Raw genomic sequence first — 17,873 nt, 5'->3', positions numbered from 1 at the left:
CCATCCCCCAGTGTAGGGTAGCCAACCGGACGTTATTCTGGTTAACCTCCCTGCCTTCTACTTTTCTCTTCCCTCCTCCTAGCGCGACAAACAAGCTCAAGTCAGGCAATGACAATTTTTATGTCAATCATTGTTGCGCCGTCGCGTCCACTGAAACATAACATCAACCCTGTATTCTTTACACATAACTGCCTCCACACGGCATTAGTGGGGTTGGGCACACGGCATAAGTTGGGTTGGGTTTTCTGGCAAAAAGCTCATGCAGCTTTTTGCCAGAAAACCCTCGTTGAAGCTGGAAAATAAACTTACTTACTTACTTACTATTACGGATATCTTACTATTCGGAAACGCCCACAAAAACGCCTCCATATTTTGGACAGTTGGACAGTAGAAACAGTTATCAGCTTTCATAAATAATAAAACCCTATTATACCCCGTGCTAATTCAATGCGTGGCTGCACATAATCTCGTCTTTGAATCTAAAAAATGTGGCCAGAAGTGGAAGACCTTGGTTCACCTGATTCTTTTCGCTACCGAGATGTTTCTTTATTTATTTATTCTAGTGGTTATTGTGTGACAAGCTATGTTCTCATGCGACGGAATGCTTCTTGTGGGAGTGCCTCTAGGAAACATTGTCACACATGCAAGTCCAGTCTCTTGTAACGCACACAGCCATTATGTAGCGGTAAAGGTGGCAGTCGCAACATATCCGCCAACAAAAAATCGTTTAGGAGCGTAGAAAATTCATTATAACGTGAGGAAACTAAAGCGCCGGTACGCAAATTTAGGGCATTCTGATGTTTGCGTCGAAGAAGCATGTGTGGACCAGATATATGCGCTAAGTAACATCTATTGATCAGAACACGCTTTTTTTCAGCACAGGAGTGGTGCGCCGTAGAGATTACGACATGCCTTAAACAGTCGTGCTTGAACGCATATGTTATTTTTATTTTTGCTAGTCACCACATGCCGCTTTTCGCTGAGGAAGTGCTGGCGAAACGGTGCACCACCTGTGCCGTCACCGAGGGCTGCCGCCCATTGGTTGCAGCTGTGCTGATGCTCATTTTACCTCGAATTCACCTATCGCAACTCGTCGTTACTCTAGCCTGTCTGCTATTGGCTCGGGACAGTTGGCGGGGCTGCGTTCAATTGGCTCAGGTATTTATTTAATGTTTTTTTTTCTCTCGAATTTTGCCTTGCGGGATACTCGCCGCGGTGTATAAAAGGCTTCGATTTCACGACGAAGCATGCCCCTCCGCTGAATCCTCCATTAGGGTGAGTATGGTTTCTGGTGCCTGCTCCATTATAAAATATATTAGGCTATATCGAATGCCACGTTTGCTTCATAGCCAAGTCTAGGCCGATTGGCAGATAGAACTTCTAGTTGAGGCTATGTGCCTCTGTTGAATAGGCACTCTAAGGCGATAGGCCTACAAGGCCCTTATTCGCGTTCATCAACGTGTTCATCATTTATATTAGTAAAGTTCTCAGCTCTTGCCAACTTCCCTTAAACTAACTTGGATAAGAAAATCTTGGTCGAGAAATGTCAGAATTTATTTGTAAATTGTAGACATAAAAAGCCTCAATAGCAAGGCTCCATTGCATATCAGCTGGTTATCCTTTTTTTTGCCAAAATATGCATGTTGAGTTGCATCGTTAATGAATACTGAAGTACTGACAAAATAAATGTCAGAACTGAAGAAGTAGTTGATTACCATTTCTTACTAATCTTCAGCTGCTTATCTTTGATCCGTTTTTATGTTTTCTTTATGTTTTATCGGCCTATATCTTTGTCTTGCATTGAAACCATTTAGTACTGCTCATTTCCCCCCCTGTGCACAATGTGATTATTCTTACGTAGACACAGGGTAGCCGGTCTGAGAACTGGCTAGTCTCACTGTCTTTCCGTCCATTTCTGCTTGCTCCTCCTCCTTATGTAGACTAGGAGAATGTTTGCACGGAATTGTTCACGCGCGCGGGTTGATTCTGTCTCTTTTTCGAATCATAAAGCAGCGTGAAGGAACAGCTGTGGGTGTACTTCCCTCTGTTGAAGTGCGTTCTTTTGATTGCTTATGCAATGCTGTTTTCATCCTCACAGAAGTTTATTTGTAAAACACGGAAAAATATACTCAGTACGTTAATCGCGAACCTTTCTTGCAGGTTCAACTGAACGTACCATGAGACCTTTGCATCTAGTCTTTGCGTTGGCCTTCTATGGCCTGCTGGTGTCAGGTAAGTTGTTCGTTTGATCTACATATGTTGGCAGCTACTTCGTAAATTTAATCCAATGGCAGCGAGACGTGCTATTGCTCTTATGTGCTCATATTTGGACCAAGTATAGTTTCTTGTACAGAGGCGACTCAATAAAGCCCTATTAAGAACACTGCTCAAGTGGGATCTCTAACATAAATGATTTATATGCAAACGTTACTGAATATAAACTTTGAACTCAAATATAATGTATTTTACGACTTAGAAAACACGACTGGAAACAGGGAGTGGTGTGCATATCATTTTTTGAAAAAGGGATGAAATAAGATATTGAAATTGTAAAACAAAATATATAAGGATCAGTAATCGATCATAGAGTCGCAGATGATAGATTTCACGATTTTTCGTCCCAATACAGAATTTAACAATAGATGCAGCTTAACGCACATAACATAAACAGGGCTATGCTGAATGATGACCTATACATTGAGACGTGACATTTTATGGAGCTGTAAATTCAGCTTTGCTTGGCTTACGCTTACAACTAAATTACGTAAAAGTTCACAACGACGCGCCGCAATGATATTCATAGTTTGAATATAAGAACACTTCCCCGCTTTCAGGGTCAGCCATGCAAACCGGAATATAATTCTTGCTAGAGCATGTTTGAGTAAACCCGAGAACAGTCTCGAATATACGATGAAAAAATGACAAATACTCGGAAGCATTGCAAAAAAAAAGAAAAAAAAAACTCACTGAGTGAACACCCGGCTCAGCTAACAGGACTGACATGTAACTGGTTTTGTTGCTTCTGCTGAGTTTGGATGGGGATGTACAGACGTTCTGTTTTCTTATTTTTCGATGCTGATTTTTAGGCAATGCGCTGGAATCTGGAGATGGACCACATGGAAACCCTCAACATCAGGAGTTAATTAAATTGGTAGACTTGCAAGATCCCATTGGATGGAGACACCAGCAAAGAAGAGAGCTCAATGAACAAGGCCGCAAGTCGAAGGCCCCATATAGAGCAGGCAGTTACCACTCACAACATTCATTCCATAGTGAGCTTTCCTACCAAGAAAGCTTTCATAACGGGACCTCCTAGCATGAGCAATAATGATTAATGTCGGAAGTCCCCAGTTTGGTGAACTAGGCTTGCTATTTAAGCTGTAGCCAGGCGTAGCACGTTTTCCAGCGATGCTACACAGCGTATTCACTATTGCTAGGAAAAGATCCAGGAAACATGCGATATCCTGTGCTGAAAATAAAGAAAACATTGCAAGCATGAATGTTTCGGTTTGGCTTTTCCATGCTCTAACAGTTGTCATCAACTACGCGAAGCAGTGGCGCAATAATATAGATATAAATGTGCTTTTCTAAAGAAGTTGCTGGAACAACTTGTTCTCAGCTCCACGGTTGTAAGGAACTACGCATTCGCTTGCAGCTGAGCAAGAGGTCGCAAGTAGGATTTCTGGTCTTGGCGGCTTCACTTGAATGATGAGGACTACAACAACAGCCGGCTGACTTTAATTTAGTGCGCGTCGACACATGGGAGGCGTAAGAGGGCGTCAGGTAGAAATCATCCAGGGCTATCCACAATCTTGTATTTCAACAACCGGCCCACGCTTTCGCACTTATGTTGCTTAAATTTAAATGCAACGGAAATTTGTTTCGAAGTTTGTATTTCCTTGCTATTGTACTTATGTACACTACCAGCACTCTTTAGCAAAGCACACAGCCACCGCCACTGCTTCCCGAAGAGCTTCTGCGGGAAAACGGGCTGAAGCTTAGTTGAGTAACGTATTGTTCGAATTTCCAATTCCATAGGGAAACACTTGCAGCCAAGCCCACGAATCACGGAACAAAGCGCAACGTGTAGGCGCCTGATCCCGATCACGAGAAAATGCTCCTGAGGCGTCGTTAAGGGGGGTCCTAGCTTCGCGTTCTTGTTTTCGGTTTTGGGTGGCTGCTATGTGAACGTTTCAGTAGGGCGCAGAATGCTAGCAGCATGTTTTTAGTGTGAAGTGTTGCAGACCTCTGATTACGTAGAACGTTTAGGTGTCTATCATGTCCAACGGCAATTATTCGGAGGAAGGCCGGTAGTTTCTCTCTTTTTTTTTTTTGAAGAAAATGACACCACAGGGCCTTCCAAGAAACGCGCCGTGCGGTGCCATTTCTTCAAAATGTCCGAGACTGTGAGAGATACTTATTCACCTGCTGACACCATCACAGATCGTCTTCACTAAATTAATCAGGCTCGTGGTTCATCACTTTGATCCCAAGCCTCCATGTCGAATGGGACGATATTCCTTACAGAACGTTCAAGAGGAATTATGCCATTTCCGTCGCAACAGAATCAGCAAGTGATCATGATATTATGACTGAACCGTCACAGCAAAGCAGACGCTTTTGATTGAGTTGGAAAGATGCGAAAGGAAAACCAGCTAAAGCAAGTTAGTTTATTTTACCCGCGGGCAATATCAAATAAGACAAACAGGGCTACAAAGAATTAGTATGGAATGTCTACGATAATAAAGGCAGCATTGTAAACGCACCTCTCATAAGAAAAGTAGCAGGAAACTCAGTGAAGCGGCGAAACAACTACAGCGTACGGATGGTAGCATCGAAGCCTTAGATAAGCTTCGTAACATTTTTCAAAGAGTGCGAAGGATGGAAACAGACGAAAATATTTATGGAGAAAGTGATTTCGAATGGTCGACCACTAAAATGTAAGTACAGTCCGGCACTGCCTTTTCTATGAATATGAAGCTTCTTTCAAATATTACAGCTTAAGATGTCACTTGTTTTAAAGCTCAGTGAAGCGCCTTACAGCACGTTTAGTAAGGCCACTGCCTCCACATCCACGGTATCACAATTGCCCTGCTCAGCTTGCTCCGCACTTTGCTAGGCGATCTGGAACCAACCTTGTAAGAGGAACTGTAAATCAGAATGTATTCGTGGAGTGGATGAAGTAAGCTTGGTACTAATCGTGCAGTTGTGGCGAATTTTCGTAATGTATTTGATGCGCCTCTCACTCGTCATTCTGTACTATATATATACTCGCCGTGGTTGCGTAGTGGATTTGGTGTTGTGCTGCTAAGCCCGAGGTTGCGGCAGCGAATCCCGGCCGTGCCGGCCGCATTTCGCAGGGGTACGAAATGGCAAAAGCACACGTTTGTCGTGCAACGAGTGCTCGTTAAAGAACCCGAGCTGGTCAAAACTGAAGCAGAGTCTCCCCCACTGCGGCGTGCCTCATAATTAGAGAGTTTTAGATGAGGGGACGCAAGCGGCTTGCGTACGCAAGAACTAGGGGCCACGGTACAGCGCATGCGCTGACCCCTACGTCATGGTCTGCGCATGCGCAGACCAGGACGTGGGGGTGAGCGTGAGCGGTTAGAGGACGCAAGCCACTTGCGTCCTCTAACCTAAAGCTCTCTATTATATTGTGGTCTTGGCACGTAACACCACAGAACATTATTGTAATTATCTTCCTTCCTTCTTTTATTTTTACTATCTTATCTTCCTTTTAGCGTAGTATTTTCATAACTTAAGAGAGTAACGCTGTTCTCTAGCAACAGACGTATTGTGACTAAAAATGATCTTACTCGCGCATTCGCGTATTTCGCAAGCGTGTTAAACTGTTGCCACAGCGTTTAAGTGGGAGACTTTTTTTTCCTATTTCCAGGTGGCGACGTTTGATAGTCGGGTGCAAGTTGTACCTATTCCAGCTACGGCAAAATGATGCGCGCGCATATAAAACAAAAAGCGGAGGAGAGAAGGGCGATGCCGTAAGCTTGCGTTCTCTCCCCCGCTTCTCCCGCGAGCTTGCAGAATAAGCGCGCAGCCCCCCCCCCCCCCCCCCTCCCGGAAGCAGCTGTTGCCGCCGCAAGCAAATGCCATGCGCAGTATAGAAAAAAAAGCAGCTATTTTCCACCTGTCTGTGGAAAAGGAAGAACGGGGAAATAGGAAAAAAAGAATAAACAGCCGCATTTCTTGCAGCAACACCATAGAGCTGCGCATTGTCCAGGCAAGTTGCTCCAGCGACAGAAAAAGAAGGAAATGACACGCACGCGCGCGCGCACGCACACACACACACACACACACACACACACACACACACACACACACGCACGCACGCACACACGCACGCACACGCACACACACACACGCGCACACACACACACACACGCACACACACACACACACACACGCGCACACACACACACACACACACACACACACACACACATGAAAGAGGGTTCCTACGAAAGAGGGTTAAACCATAGTTCTTATTAATTCGTTAATTATGAATTTTGATATTTCGTACAACTATTGTCGACCTCGTGGAGTAATCCCGCTAAAGGAATAGAACTCCGCTATCTACTGTGAACAATCAGAAAAATAAATTGGTAAATGGAAATAAAACGCCCTGCAACTGAAGAAAAAACTTCGGCCAGAAATCAGCGCCACCAACTCTCTAAGTGCGCGACAGCGTAGCTAGGACTTGATGGCTCGACAACTGCATGTGTGTGCGTTCCCCACAACCTTGCTAACTCTAATATCGCCTCATATCTCTTGAGATTTCGGACACAATGCGACGCACTCGGGTACGCTCAACACAACTCAAATTTTTTGCTAGGTACCTCCAAAGTGGGCGAAGGCCACCTATACTTGAATAATAATAATAAAAAAAAAACATGTGACCAATGTGAAGATCAGAGGCAGCTTGCGCGGACATTTAATAACGAAGAGGCGTGCATACCGAGAGTCCCACCTGGATTTTGATCGAGATGTCGCACCACGGATCCGTGAAGCGGCCACCGAGCTAGGAACAGCATCGTGCAGTTGGAGGCTCCCAGTCTCTGTAGCCTAGCTAGTACGCTGGACCATTCCAGGGAATGTTCAATAACACCTTAATAAAATCGTTCTTATCTTCGTTATTAAGAGTTCGCGCAAGCCGCATCAGGTCTCTGTCTTCCGGCACAGCAGCCCAAAGCGCTATCCATCTTGCCATGATCACACGCATGCTTCTATCGCGTCGAAGGAGCTCCTCGAAACGTTTCGAGCGTGCGTGACGTGCCAGGTCCTCGCTTTCTTCCCTCGTTACGCCTAGCGTTTTGAGACGCTGTGTTGGACTGCAATTCATCAGAGTAACAAATCACCTCAGAACAGGGTTAAGTCCGTCTTGAATTGTGTCACATAGAAAAAAAAATGGCTGTGGCTTAGGTAAGGTTAAGCCCAGGATGCGAAGCATACTAGCCTTTATTTTAGTTGTTGAACCACTGTTTAGCCTGGTGAACTGCTGTTGCTTGGCTATACTTGGTTCGGCTAGACGAAGAAACAACTCATGCATTACTTCTTCGCCTTCAAGAGTGGAACGCGACAGCGTTCCCGTCGACCCGCCAAGGGGTGTAAGACAATGGGCTACAGGGCAGCGACTACGCGTCCCGCATTGGACGCGGTGAGCGTCGAGCAAAGCAGCGTTCGGCGCGGCAACGAAATGTGCGCCTGAGCAAGAGACGCACGCCTTAGAAACAGCGCGTTTCTAAGGCAACACCGCATTCACTAGAGGCGCTTTTGTACCGCTTTGAAGCGTTGTACTCGTGGCTCAGTGGTAGCGTCTCCGTCCCACACTCCGGAGACCCTGGTTCGATTCCCACCCAGCCCGTCTTGCAAGAGTTGAGCCAAAGCCACTTCTCCTCTGTCCTGACGTCACGGTGTCACGTGATTTCATGGTCACCGCCGCGCCTGAGGAGCTGGGTTGAGCCCTCGTAATATGCTTCGCATAAAATGGCTGTGGCTTAGCTAAGGTTAAGTCCAGGATGCGAAGCATACTAGCCTTTATTTTAGTTGTTGAACCACTGTTTAGCCTGGTGAACTGCTGTTGCTTGGCTATATTTGGTTCAGCTAGTCGAAGAAACAACTCATGCGTTACTCTGCTTCGCCTTCAAGAGTGGAACGCGACAGCGTTCCCGTCGACCCACCAAGGGGTGTAAGACAATGGGCTACGGCCCAGCGACTGCGCGCCCCGCATTGGACGCGGTGAGCATCGAGCAACGCAGCGTTCGGCGCGGCAACGAAATGTGCGCCTGAGCATGCGACGCACGAGAACAGCTCGTTTCTAAGGCAACACCGCATTCACTAGAGGCGCTTTTGTACCGCTTTGAAGCATCGTACTCGTGGCTCAGTGGTAGCGTCTCCGTCTCACACTCCGGAGACCCTGATTCGATTCCCACCCAGCCCATCTTGCAAGAGTTGAGCCAAAGCCACCTAGAAATTTCGTTGTCGCGCCGAACGCTGCGTTGCTCGACGCTCACCGCGTCCGATGAAAGCCACCTAGAAAATGTCTAGCAGAGGCAAGCGCAGCTGCTTATATACCGCCGCGACGCCGCGAGTGACGGCGCGAGTTGTAGCGCCATTTCTCCTCTGTCGTGACGTCATGGTGTGCGACACCGCCGCGCCTGAGGAGCTGGGTTGAGCTCTCGTAATATGCTTCGCATAAAAGGTGGTGCAACTTATCTCCTAATGACTGTATACGGCAATACGATTAGCACAAAATAAATATAGCGACACAACGTATTGCCATCATCGAATCAAGTTATGTATGAAGTGTGAGGCGTATACTGCAGCGGGACTCCTTTGTCGCGCTTTCCTAAGAGCACTCGGCGCCATCTAGCGCCGCCGCTGCGAAGCCTGCGCTTGGCCTCCGAAATGCAAAGCGCACCGAGGCGTGCGAACTGTGAGAAAAGGTGCGATAAGCGTCACGATGCAACCGGGCTCCTCTCTCACGCGTCTTTCTGGCCACGCGGCTCCATCTAGTGGCGCTGCCCAGAAGTCCGCGCACGGCCTTCGAGACTAGAAACGTGGCACGCCGGTGACTGCGAGCGATGAGGATTGTTTATTTTGTTTTTGCTTGCCGCACACTCAGTGGCGCGTAAACAGTACCTCAAGTTAGCGAGTCAAGTGAAGAGGGGCACATAGTGCACTTGTGGCGGATGCTGGTAATGCGTCGGGTTGCTGTCCTCCAGGAACCGTTGTGACGTGGATTAGCTTCCATTCAGCATCGGATAAATTTAGGCATATATTTCGTTATTGTAGGGCGGCACATTCCCAATCGCACATACCTAGCCACCCAAGTCGGCGTCAAGGACATTCATTGAAGAACGGCGCATACCTAGTGATGCAAGTTGGCATGAAATATGTTCATTGTAGACCAGCACAGACCGGGTCGCACATACCTGGTTACCCAAGCTGGCGTCAAAGAGTTTCTTCGAACAGCGGTGCCAACCAGACCCGCATCTAGAGTGACCCATGTGGGCATGAGTGAGGTTAGCTCAAGAGTGGCGCGTATGCACACATTGCCACATATTCAGTGGCCAAAGCTTTATCCGTTGGTTGGTCTCAAACCCCGTTACCGTAGCACAACCGCCTGATGTGCTACACATCTGACCACGGACTACCCAGTGACCCAGGTAGGCGGGAAAACGGTTAGACAGACAGATAGATCGCGGAAAGTGCGGGAAGTATCATAAGAATGCGAACGCATTAAAAGACGAAAAGAACCTTTAAGAAGCTTAAGAAGAGGCCATTATTACTAACCGAAGTGCCTGTAATCAATCATGATGGATGATTGATACCAGCATCCCCTTTGACACGGAGTGAGCGCTCGACACTGAACTTGTTATTTTTTACCTTTTTCTGGGTTGCTTATTGGCCCTGATGGTCTACGATTTGCGTTGACAAATGACAGAATCCAGAAGAACTGATTGAACATCCTAACGCTCCCGATTGTAGCGTACTTCCGTGCGGAGTTTTCCCTGCCTTTATAGCAGCGAACGCTCCAGTTATTTTTTTATTTTTCTACACACCCAATATAGAGATCTGTGGTTTGTGCTAATAAGAGAGCCTGAAGGATTTTTGTTGCTCTGCCACCACAGAAACTACGAGTAATAAATGTCCTATGCAGTGCCTCTAGTACAGAGAATTAAGGCAAGGAGCTTAGTATCAATTCTTTCAAGCAGTTTTTATTTTGCCTTCTATTCCACTTAATCTGGAATAGTTTAATTCCCTTTCCCCTCCCTTTGCAGAGTAGCATGTCACGGGCCCCATGATAGCCAGGAAAAATCCCTGCTTTCCAATAAAGAGCTTCTCTCTTTTTGTCTAGCATGGATGGATGGATGAATGTTATGAGCGTGCCCTCTGAAACCGGGCGGTAGGTTGCGCCACCATGCTCTTGCAGTTATACTGCCCAATGTCCTACTTAAGCTAAGCAAGAAAAAAGAAAGAAAACCCACTATGAACTCCCACAACCAAATTTTTGACCGTCTATTTCGAACTTTGCTTTTATACGTCTCCTTTTTTTGTTGTTTCCCTACTTTTGTTCCACCAATTTTCCAAGCGCCTCTTGCTAATCTCTATTGCGGACATGTTTACTTTTAACCTGCTGTCGCTGAACCCAAGGGCGTCAAGGAGGCCAGTGGTGCCTAAATCGACCGCTGGGCAGACGTCTTCACATTCTAATAAAACATGCTCCATCGTTTCCCTAGCTTTACCGCAGCAAGCACATGCTTCTACTGAAAACAGCAGAAAACAGCCCATAGCGCGTCACTGCGGCAAGGATGCAAACCCGGTGGCACGCTTTCCGCACTGTCGGGCAGATGGCACAACGCTCGTGAACGGAGAAGGAAATTCCATCCAGAGGAGAAGAAAGGAGTTTCCACCGCACACGTTGTTGACGTGCTGGAGAACATGCTTTACAGGGGCAATACTGCTACTACGCCGGAGTGGAAGATGTTGCAAAACTTGCCGTATACCTCAGTACATATATGCCTCCATTCGATTTAAAGTAAAATCAGTCAGTAGGTGCTCGCGTAATTTCTGAAAGGCATTCCGGATAAATTTTGTAATTGTGTTCTTACGTAGCATTTTTTTTGCTCTTCCCACGCACTAAGCGGTAGGTAGGAAAGTTCATGTCTCGCCTCTTCTTGGGCCTCTTCATTATTTTGTTACGCAGCTTGGGGACTCCCACCTGAATTCGTGGCAAAGGTGAAATAGATTTTCTTGTCAACACTGTTGTAACGGCACCCGCTGCTATCAGTGCGTGATCGGTGAAAGACCGGAGACGACTGCAGTCCAACCCGCAGGCAAGCGGAAAAAGCCCCGTCTTCATTTCCATAACAGTTTAAGTAGAACCAGCATGACGTCAGCGACACGTGGTTTGATACATGCGTCAGGCACCATGACTCGGCGCGTGATGCGGGAGCGTGCTTTCAGCAGCAGAGGAATACGTTCCAGCACATCCCCCCTATTGCGAAATGAAAGTGGTTTTCGCGCGTTGCATTGGCAACACCCGCACATGAACAAAAAGCAAGAACCCTCAGGGGTAATCTACCACGAACAAAACCTTATTCATCAATCCCGTATCGAACTGGTCGCTTAACGACTCTACCAGACTTGGTCACGGTCACTGAAGCAGAAGGAACTAAAGTTGAAGTCATAGCCCCTGATGCTAAAGGTAACGAAGCTGTTAAGGTAGCGGGTGACTCCCTGTTTGTAGAAACCAACTCGGATGAATCACTTTCATTTGGAAACTCGTAGCTGCTTTCTGCCTTCCTCTGTTCTGGCAAGTGGTTGAGCATTCGTCGGTTACGCCGCAGCGTACTCTCATCCTGGGTGCGTATTATGTAGGACCGCGGTGTAGCGGCTGTGGCTCGCACCGTTGTTCTGGTCTTCATGTCCGTTACCCAAACGGAATCACCAGCATTTAGTATATTCAATTCCCGGGTGCTGTGGCGCCTGTTGTAGTGCCGTGCTTGTAGCTTCTTGTTGGCACTGTCTTTGGCCGCAATATTAAACAGCGGTGGCTGCACTGGACCACACAGCCGCGGCGCCATCGGAACTCTTGTCCTAAGACGCCGGCCCATGGGGGTTTCAGCCGGACTAAGGCCAAGAATGCCTGGAGTTGCCCTGTAGGCAAGCAGAGCGAGGTACGGGTGCTTAGATTTAAGGATCAGGCGCTTAATTGCTTGCACCATGCGTTAAATGTCGCCATTAGCCTGAGGGTAAGTAGAGCTAGTAGTGACGTGACCACAGCCATAATAGTGTGCAAACTTATCAAACTCTGTACAAGAAAATCGTGGCCCATTGTCTGTTACTACGGTCTCCGGGATGCCATGGCGTGCAAAAATGCTTTTAAGTCTATCTGTCACCGCACTAGTGTTTGTTGAGGGAAGGAGGGCTACTTCCGGATACCATGACAGGTAGTCGACCACGACAGGATAATGACAGTTGTTAATGAAGCACAAATCGACCCCAACTCGTTCCCACCTGAAACTTGGCATTGGGGTTGAAATGAATGGCTCCGAGCTCTGGGTGACAAAGCGCGCACAAGTAACGCATTCTTTCACTTGCCGCGCAAGTTGTTCGCCGAAACCTGGCCACCAGACCAATACGTTTGCCAAAGCTCTAGTTCTCGAGATGTCCCGATGTCCATCATGTAGTTTGTATTACTTCCTTTCTTAGGCACTCAGGTACCGCCAATCTGGTTCCCTTTAGCAGCATGCCATTGCATTCGGCAATCAGTGCTCGTTCCTGCCAGAACGGAACTAAGTAGCAAGCAAGCGTTGGCTTTTTCCGCCAGCCTTGGCGACAACTTAAGCAAGGCTTGACAAAAGACGTCAGTATTTTGCATATCGCGCATTCTGTTAAAATTGTCACCCATTTGAAGCACTTGCACACACGTTTTGACGAAAGACGACATTTCCGAGACGGTTTTTTTCTTTTTATCGAAAGCAGATAAACCGGCTAGTTTATCAGCTTTCGTCGGTGCTCTGGAAATAGCGTCCGCCGTTATCAAGTTTTTACCGGGAACGTACAGAATGTCAAAGTGATACCGCATCAGCCTCATTCTGAAGCGCTGAATCCTTGGCGGCAACACGTCAATAGGCATTTTACCAAGGAACGAAACGAGAGGTTTGTGGTCTGTTTCAAGCATCACCTCAATACCTCTTATGTAGTCGAATATTTCGGCAGCCCATGTTAACACTAGTGCCTCCTTTATCACTTGCGCATAGCGCTGCTCAGTTTTCGTCAGTGACCTTGAAGCAAACGCTATCGGCCTGCGCTCGCCATTGCATTGTTTCTGGAAGAGGGCGGCACCGAGACCGTAAGACGAGGCGTCCGCCGAAAGAATCGTGGGGAGGCGTGGATCGTGCATAGCCATGCAGTTTGCTGAGCAGATAAGAGATTTCAAGGTTTCAAAAGCCGTGTTCTGAGCAGGGCCCCAAGCCCAGTCGGTCTCTTTCTGCAAAAGCTCCCGTAGCGGGGCAGTGGTTTGCGCCAAGTTCTCCCTGTCCGACCCCATCCTTCATAGGTATCTTCCTGCTTTTATTGTGTAGAATTAAGGTAGATGTAGAACCTCTGTAGACATTTTACAAGGTACTTACGTAAGCGTTCTGTAATCCTTGATTACGTAATACCTCTCCTCTATGACTGCGGCCTCTGTGACGCTTATTGTACCGGGCGGATTTCTCGATAATCTGATTAACGACATTAATACCGCCGTTTGTGTACATGAAAAAGAAATAATAAATTCGTCATCGCGATTGTCAACTGACGTGTGGGAAGCCACATATTGCCCGATGTAAGGAAAGTAAATGATGAAAGCACCTTATTGGGAAGTGTCACTTTTGCAGACTTTCGCAGCATATAGAGTTTTCTTAACAAAGCCCTAGGGTTTCAAACCAAGCCACCGCAGCAGAGGATTGCTGCGACGTCTTGGACTGCTGGGACAATTTTCAAAGATTGCTTTAATTCCCAGGGACAAGCAACTTTGCGCACGCTGCTATAGGAATGACTTGTGCTAACTATGAGTTCTCTTACACCTTCTGTGAATCTCTCTCGCGATTTCTCTCATCTTTCTAGCCCCTCCCGCGTCTTGAAGTGCAGGGTAGCAAACCGCATTTGTTATGTGGGTTAACCATTCTGCCGTTCTTTGTTTTCTCTATCTTTATTCGTCCGTGACACTATCAATAACTCTGCGTCGCGTGCAAAGGGATCAGGCGCGGAAAGTAGAGGAGCCATTCTTCCGGTGCTCTCGTTTGTTCCGCTGAAGCTATCCATTGTGCATTGGACCGGCCACTAGCCACTTTAGGCTATGGGTCCAATTACTCTGTCTGGCTGCACCATCCTTTCGTAAACTGGGCCTCGTTAAAGCGCACCATCAAATGACCGGGAATCCCACAGACATTTTTAAGACGGCCATCAGAACTCCGTTCGGCCTGCTTGAGTATGTGCGGATGCCCTTTGGACTCCGCAACGCGGCACAAACTTTCCAACGGTTTACTGTAGAGGCGGTGCACGGCCTCCCAACGCGGCCTCCCAGCGTGGCCTCTCTGCATCGATGACATTCTTGTTGCGAGTACGACTTCAGCAGACCACGACCACCAGCTGCGTGCATTATCCTAATGCCTACAGCAATTGTCGAATGTGATCTGCATGGTCGAATGTGATCTGCATGGTCGAATGTGATCAGCATGGTCGAATGTGATCTCCATGGTCGAATGTGATCAATGTGACCTCCATGGTTGAATGGGTATCGCATCGGGTGGCTGTGCTGAGGTAACGGGGTTCGAAACCAACCGCCCGATCAACTTGGGTCACTGAGTGTATGCCAGTGTGTACTTACACGCCGCTCTTCAACGAACCCCTTTCACCACGACATGGGGTCACTGTAGATGTGGGACTGGTTGACACCGCGGTTCGAATAAATTCTTTGACACCGACTTGCAACACTGGGTACGTGGCAGTCGGTCTGTGCTGGTCTACAATGAACCTCTTCGATGCCATCTCGGACCACTGGGTGCGGGCCGTTCTTCCATGAATGTCTTTGACGCCAACTTGGGTGACCAGGCATGCACCCCTGCAAGAATGTGCCGCTCTACAATGACCAAAAATATCCCGTAAGTTTATCCAATGCGGATAATCCGATTCCGATAATCCGGTGCGGACAATCCGATTATTTAGCAGGCTGCGCCGCAAATACACTGGAATATGTCACTCCTCAATGACCCTCTCGGCAACCTGGGTCACCGCGCATGTACCACTGGGTGTGCGACGAGCGAGGGAACAATTCTCAGCGTTCTCACGCACTAGCGCCCCATTGCTTCTCGTCTCGGAGGCCACGCGCGAAATGCTCGGCGGCGTCACCAGATGGCGCAGCACGTCCGATGAGAAGAGCGAGAGAGGAGCCCGGTTGCCGCATGATGCGTTTCTAAGCGTTCGCGCGTACCGGCGCGCCGTGAATTTCGGAGGCCACGCGCAGGCCTTGCGGGGACAGCGCGCGAAGGAGGAGTGCCACTGCAGTACACGCCTTATACGTAACTGGTTCCGACGGTGGCAATACGGTGTGCCGCTATTTGATTCAGTGTGAAACTCATTGCCACCGACAGTCATCGTAGATGGGTCCTCTCGAATTTTCAACAACAACAACAACAACAACAACAACAACAACAACAACAACAACAACAACAACAACAACAACAACAACAACAACAACAACAACAACAACAACAACAACAACAACAACAACAACAGCGACGACGACGACGACGACGACGACAATCTTTATTCCACTTGACAGTCGAAATTGATGAATCGACTTCAACTACCCTTTGAATCGCGTTCCAACATATTTGTTTGTGGTTTGCATAACCTAATGCGTCTGGCGTTGAATGCGCTGTTTCTCTTTAGAGCCCAAGGTCCCCTCAGTCATTATCACTCGGCGCCAGTGACAAGTTGGAAACAACCCATAACAAAAAAAAGCAGCCTCATGCGAGCTGGCCTATCTCCTGTCTCAATACTGCATTTACCACTCAGTCTGAAGGACAACTTAATAATTTATGACTCGCCATTGAGCGGACGGGATTGTTGAGTAGAAATAAATGACCGAGTGATTGACAGAAATTTCTGAAGGGCGACATGGTAGCCTGGCCTCCCGACAAGGGCCGGTTTTTTTCTCGCGCAGCGACCGCAACCTCTGCAATAACTCTGACGTCGACTTACGTCAACCAGACCCTACTGCCTATCTGAGCACCCGGGGGTGACTCACACTTGTTGCTTCCTCATTACCGCTTCTGACGTAAGTCCCTGCTAACATGTCACTTTTCTATCTGCAGCCTGCGACGTGCTTTATCGCAGCTGTATTTACTGGCGTTGTCGCGAACCTTATTACGTGATACTACCAATCCTTTCTCCCCATCAGACGAGCAATTCATCCTGACATAAAAAAGTTGTTTACTAATTCATTCATTAGCGTCGAGCTCGTCCTGGCTTTCAGAAGCCTGCCTGTCTGTTGGCACCACTTAAAAGTCAGTTATCATTCATATTGCAGTTGGCGGCGCAAGGTAGCCGGCAATAAAATGTCGGCGTCCCAACTGTGCGAAATAAATAATATCCCCACGAAAAAGGCGAAGGCTCTATACCATTGCAAGCGAAGTCTTCGCTGCCTGTATATGTAGACGGCTGGCACGGGAAGTACAGCTGTTATACAGGCAGCGAAGTTCTACTAAAAAAATGAAGATAAAAGAAGGCACCATGTCTAGCAGGTAAAAAGATGAGTCACAAAAAAGCAGAACATCTGTGCTTCGAGAGGAAAATTCGCGCAAGCGTGTACGATCATGGAACGTAGCCCAGTGAGGCAAAACTAAAGGCTCAGACAGGCCGTGCATGTACTTGTAATCAGACAAAAATGTAATGAGCCCTTATTGTGAGCCGCCTGCGTATTCAATTTAAAGAGGGCGGGGGCTCTAAATCGGGCTCTCATTCACCAGTCCGAGTGCCAACGTAACTGTAAGCCTTACCGGTTTCTAAAGACACGACAGAAAACTATAAGCGCGCTACCAGAGAAATACGGTGAAAGATGACGGAAGACTAACACATGAGCGTTCGTGCCTCCCGTCTTCTTTCACCGTATTTCTCTGGTAGTGCGCTTATAGCTTTTTTTTTTTGTCGTGTCTTACCAACACGCCCAAACAGTCACATTATTGAGCTTTCTAAAGGTAGGGCTTAATTGCGTTGTTCCCGACTGATTTTCTCTGACATTCTAATGTACCTATATGTATACTCGCGCCCATAGACCGCAATATAAACGGAAGTCAGTCAGATTCCCTCAGAAAATATATTTTAACGGGCTAGCATTCTTTGAGTTCACTCAAGCACTTTTCGGGGGTTATCTATGTACATGTGTATCTATCTTATACTTGACTTGAGACGCATAAAAACGAGGACACAAATAGGGAAACCAGTCGGGACGAGCGCTCGTGTCCTGTCTGGTTTACCTTCTTGTGTCCTTGTTCTCTGCAACGAGCTTGTGTTAGGCCCATGCCTCCAGCCGACCTCTCTCTATAACGACGCGCGTCGCAATGAACGCGTGCGACTCTCCGGTCTGGAAGGACGGCGCATACTCATGTGAGACGCTGGGCGCAGTGTGCCTTAAGAACGAATCGAACTGTGGGGTTTTACGCGCCAAAACTCCCATCTGATTATGAGGCACGCCTTAGTGGGGGGCTGCGGAACTTTCGACCACCTGGGGTTCTTTAAGGTGCACCTGAATCTAAGTACACTGATGTTTTCGCATTTCGTCCACATCGAAATGCGGCCGCCGT

General features: G+C 47.6%; 1 long non-coding RNA gene across 1 annotated transcript; it reads left to right on the top strand.

Annotated features, from left to right (window-relative positions):
• The first annotated feature begins 1,207 nt into the window (after nucleotides 1-1,207).
• On the top strand, nucleotides 1,208-3,500 carry LOC135914560 (uncharacterized). Its single transcript, XR_010568342.2, has 3 exons — nucleotides 1,208-1,275; nucleotides 2,161-2,232; nucleotides 3,087-3,500. It is a non-coding gene; the product is annotated as an uncharacterized lncRNA (long non-coding RNA).
• Nucleotides 3,501-17,873: the final 14,373 nt, after the last annotated feature.

This window comes from Dermacentor albipictus, chromosome 6 (assembly GCF_038994185.2).
Source record: "Dermacentor albipictus isolate Rhodes 1998 colony chromosome 6, USDA_Dalb.pri_finalv2, whole genome shotgun sequence".
Lineage (NCBI taxonomy): Eukaryota > Metazoa > Arthropoda > Arachnida > Ixodida > Ixodidae > Dermacentor > Dermacentor albipictus.
Note: the sequence above shows the minus strand (reverse complement) of the source record. Positions and strands in the feature narration are given on the sequence as shown.